Source organism: Bos indicus, chromosome 3, assembly GCF_029378745.1.
Source record: "Bos indicus isolate NIAB-ARS_2022 breed Sahiwal x Tharparkar chromosome 3, NIAB-ARS_B.indTharparkar_mat_pri_1.0, whole genome shotgun sequence".
Classification (NCBI taxonomy): Eukaryota; Metazoa; Chordata; class Mammalia; order Artiodactyla; family Bovidae; genus Bos; species Bos indicus.
In genome coordinates, this window is record NC_091762.1 from 103,209,196 (window position 1) to 103,214,519 (window position 5,324).

A 5,324-nucleotide genomic window follows, 5' to 3' on the forward strand; every position below is an offset into this window, starting at 1 on the left:
AAAGTTGATGTGCTCTTGAACTCAGCTCCTCTGAATCAACTGCTATCATTAAATTGAAGTCTACTTAGTGTGTTTTAAAGCTTTAGCGTACATATAAATTTATCCATAATCAATACATACAATTGTTTTTGTATGAACTTGAAATTTTATAATGGTATCAAGATATCAGTTCTGTTCTGAAAAATTTAACTCAACATGATGTTTCTGATATCTCCCATCAGATACTTAACAGGTCTCACTCATTTTGTAAAAAGCATTTTGATGTATCACATTTCATTTTATCTAATTATTATGCAACAGTTATGCATTTAAAATTTTTCACTACTTAAACAATCTGTGACAAATATATTTAGACATTTCTCCATGTGAAAGTGTTAGTTACTCAGTCGTATCCGACTCTGGGACACCGTGGACTGCAGCATGCCGGGCTTCTGTGTCCATTGAGTTCTCCACACAAGAATACTAGAGTGGATAGCCATTTCCTTCTCCAGGGGATCTTCCTGATGCAGAGATTGAACCCAGGTCTCTTGCATTGCAGGAATATTCTTTACCATCCGAGCCACTTCATTATTTAAACAATTCTGTGACAAATGTATTTAGACATTTCTTCATAGGTAAGTATTTTTTCCTAGGATTTATGCATAGCAGTGAACTTGACAGAGTTTACAATCCAAGAATTTTCAAACTTATTAGATGCTCCTAAACTATTCTTCTAGGTATTTATGCCAATCTACACCTTTCCTTCTCATCAACACTTGTTCTGACCTAACAGAAGCAGAAGATATTAAGAAAAGGTGGCAACAATACACAGAAAAACTATACAAAAAGATCTTAACGACTCAGATAACCACAATGGTGTGATCTCTAACCTAGAGCCAGACAACCTGGAGTCCAAATTCAAGTGGGCCTTAGGAAGCATCACTACACATAAGCTAGTGGAGGTGATGGAATTCCAGTTGAGCTATTTCAAATCCTAAAAGATGATGCTGTGAAAGTGCTGCACTCAATATGACAGCAAATTTGGAAAGCTCAACAGTGGCCACATGACTGGAAAATGTCAGTTTTCATTTCAATCCCCAAAAAGGGCAATGCCAAAGAATGCTCAAACTACCACACAACTGCACTTACCTCACATGCTGGCAAAGTAATGCTCAAAATTCTGCAAGCGAGGCTTCAGCAGTACGTGAATTGAGAACTTCACACTGGATTTAGAAAAGGCAGAGGAACCAGAGATCAAATTGCCAACATCTGCTGGATCATAGAAAATGCAAGAGAGTTCCAGAAGAATATTTACTTCTACTTTATTGACTATGCCAAAGTCTTTGTGTGGATCACAACAAACTGTGGAAAATTCTTCAAGAAATAGGAATACCACACTACCTTACTTGCCTCCTGAGAAATCTGTATGCAGGTCAAGAAGCAGCAGTTAGAACTGGACATGGAACAATGGACTGGTTCCAAATTGGGAAAAGAGTACACCAAGGCTGTATATTGTCACCCTGCTTATTTAACTTCTATTCAGAGTACATCATGAGAAATGCTGGGCTGGAAGAAGCACAAGCTGGAATCAAGATTGCCAGGAGAAATATCAATAACCTCAGATATGCAGATGACGCCACCCTTATGGCAGAAAGGGAAGAGGAACTGAAGAGACTCTTGATGAAAATCAAAGAGGGGAGTGGAAAAGCTTGGTTAAAACTCAACATTCAAACATGGCATTTGGTCCCATCACTTCATGGCAAATAGATGGGGAAACAATGAAAACAGTTTCAGACTTTATTTTCTTGGGCTCCAAAATCACTGCAGATGGTGACTGCAGACATGAAATTAAAAGACACTTACTCCTTGGAAGGAAAGTTATGACAAAGCTAGATAGCATGTTTAAAAGCAGAGACATTACTTTACCAACAAAGATCCATCTAGTCAAAGCTACGGTTTTTCCAGTGGTCATGTATGGATGTGAGAGTTGGACTGTAAAGAAAGCTGAGCACCAAAATATTGATGCTTTTGAACTGTGGTGTTGGAGAAGACTCTTGAGAATCCCTTGGACAGCAAGGAGATCCAACCAGTCAATCCTAAATGAAATCAACACTGAATATTGACTGGAAGGACTGATGCTGAAGCTGAAGCTCCAGTACTTTAGCCATCTGTTGTGAAGAACTGACTCATTTGAAAAGACCCTGATGCTGGGAAAGATTGAAGGCAGCAGGAGAAGGGGACGACAGAGGATGAGATGGTTAGATCCATCACTGACTCGATGGACATGAGTTTGAGCAAGTTCTAGGAGTAGGTGAGGGATAGAGAAGCCTGATGTGCTGCAGTCCATGGGGTCAGATAGAGTCAGACATGACTGAGCGACTGAACTGAACTGAACACTTGATAATGTCATTTATATTGACCATTCTAAAATTGATATCTACCACATAGATGGAAAGTGGAGGGCATAGTTTTCTGTTTCATTTATAATTCCCAGATTGCTGGTGAATATAACATCTTTTCATAAGATTGTTCATAGTATTGAGTAATGAAGTCAACCCTGGTGTCAGACTTCTGTATTCTAACCTCAGCTAACCCTTTACTAACTCAGTGATAGTGGGTAAGTTACCTAACTTCTGTGAGTCTCAGTTGCCTCATCTGTTAATGGGAATAATATGCCATAGACCTCAGAGGGGTGTTAGAAGGACTAAATGAGATAACACAAGTAAAGAATTTATTGTAATAAAGAAACAATACTAAGTAATCTCAATGAATATGAGATATTATTTATCTTTTCTTAATTTGTAGTTTATTACATATCTTGGGATATTATTCTTTGTCTATTACATACATTGAAAATATTTTCTCTCAGTTACTTGTTTGCTGTTCTGTGCTGGGCTTTGTCACTCAGTTGTATCTGTCTCTTTTTGACCCCATGGACTGCTGCGTACCAGGCCTCCCTGTCCATCACAATATCCTGGAGTTTGTCCAAGTTCATATCCATTGAACTGGTGATGCCATCCAACCATCTCATCCTCTGTCACCCTCTTCTCCTTCTGCCTTCAGTCTTTCCCAGCAACAGGGTCTTTCCCAGCAACAGGGTCTTTCCCAGCAACAGGGTCTTTTCCAATGGGTTGGCAGTTTGAATCAGGTGGCCAACGTATTGGAGCTTCAGTATCAGTCCTTCCAATGAGTATTCAGAGTTGATTTCCTTTAGGTTACTACTCTAGTATTCTTGCCATGAGAACCCTATGAACTGTATAAAAAGGCAAAATACAGTATATATTTGTTCTCATAATTGTACATGCAAACAAATACTCATTACCTTAGACTAGGAGATAACCACAGTTAATCTTTCAGAGTCTAAAATCTTTAAAATTACTTTTATAAATATTTTTTAAAAATAACAACACAATTCCTTAAAAATTTATTATTTGTTTCCATGATTTATAAAACTGAATTTCACAGTATTTATTCTTTGGTACAGAGAAGGCAATGGCACCCCACTCCAGTACTCTTGCCTGGAGAATCCCAGGGATGGGGGAGCCTGGTGGGCTGCCATCTATGGGGTCACACAGAGTTGGACATGACTGAAGTGACTTAGCAGTAGCAGTAGCATTCTTTGGTAACTTGATTTATTCACTCAATATGGGTTTTAACATTTTTGCATGTTGATTTGTTTTCACTGCTTGAAAAGTATTCTTTTCACTTTCCTGATGAATAGAATAATGACTTTTGAGTGAATAGAATTCTTAAAGTGAGTGAAGTCGCTCAGTCGTGTCCGACTCTGCGACCCCATGGACTGTAGCCTACCATGGGATTCTCCAGGCAAGAGTACTGGAGTGGGTTGCCATTTCCTTCCCCAGGGGAGTCTTCCCAACCCAGGGATCGAACCCGGGTCTCCCACATTCCAGGCAGACGCTTTAACCGCTGAGCCACCAGGGAAGCCCTATAGAATTCTTAATGACTTTGTAAATCTTTTTTATGTTTTTTTTTAATAGAAACATATGTCAAAGGTTTCATTGAGCTGTAGGACAGAAGCCTGGGCAGATGGACACAATTCAGGGCAAAAAAGATTTTGGCAGCTGGACAAAGGAGTTGAGATGAAACTTCACACTTGGGAACCAGTGAGGACTCTGGAGCTGGGCGAAAAAAGTCAGAGCTGCATATTAGAAAGATAGCTACAAAGAAGACATACAGATGGCTAACAAACACATGAAAAGATGCTCAACATCACTCATTATCAGAGAAATGCAAATCAAAAGCACAATGAGGTACCCTTTCATGCCAGTCAGAATGGCTGCTATCCAAAAGTCTACAAGCAATAAATGCTGGAGAGGGTGTGGAGAAAAGGGAACCCTCTTACACTGTTGGTGGGAATGCAAACTAGTATAGCCACTATGGAGAACAGTGTGGAGATTCCTTAAAAAACTGGAAATAGAACTGCCTTATGACCCAGCAATCCCACTACTGGGCATACACACTGAGGAAACCAGAATTGAAAGAGACACGTGTACCCCAGTGTTCATCACAGCACTGTTTATAATAGCCAGGACATGGAAGCAACCTAGATGTCCATCAGCAGACGAATGGATCAGAAAGCTGTAGTACATATACACAATGGAGTATTACTCAGTCATTAAAAAGAATACATTTGAATCAGTTCTAATGAGGTGGATGAAACTGGAGCCTATTATACAGAGTGAAGTAAGCCAGAAAGAAAAACACCAGTATAGTATACTAACACATATGTATGGAATTTAGAAAGATGGTAATGATAACCCTGTATGTGAGACAGCAAAAGAGACACAGATGTATAGAACAGTCTTTTGGACTCTGTGGGAGGGAGAGGGTGGGAAGATTTGGGAGAATGGCATTGAAACATGTATAATATCATATTTGAAACGAATCACCAGTCCAGGTTCGATGCAGGATACAGGATGCTTGGGGCTGGTGCACTGGGATGACCCAGAGGGATGGTACGGGGAGGGAGGTGGGAGTGTACCTCAGGAAGGGGAACATGTGTACACCCGTGGCAGATTCATGCTGATGTATGGCAAAACCAATACAATATTGTAAAGTAATTAGCCTCCAATTAAAATAAATAAATTTATATTAAAAAAAAGAAGATAGCTACAGCAGCTGTCGGAATGCTTATAGCCCCCAGAGCCTGGTTGTTGAATTTAGGTCCTGCCACTTGAGAAAGAAGGTGGGTCACAGACCTGGAGACCTTGTCACTTGAGGTGGGTAACCTGGAAGAGGACATTCCAGGTTGGGCCAGGGGAATGCCAGAAAAGAAACAGCCCTCCACAGGTGTGAGGAGGCCCCTGGGATAGGGGATTCCCTAT

The 5,324-nt window shown here is 40.2% G+C and overlaps 1 non-coding gene across 1 annotated transcript; it reads right to left on the reverse strand.

Moving 5' to 3' along the window:
• Positions 1 to 3,849: 3,849 nt before the first annotated feature.
• Positions 3,850 to 3,921, reverse strand: TRNAS-GGA (transfer RNA serine (anticodon GGA)). Its single transcript has one exon. It is a non-coding gene; the product is annotated as a tRNA-Ser (tRNA).
• Positions 3,922 to 5,324: the final 1,403 nt, after the last annotated feature.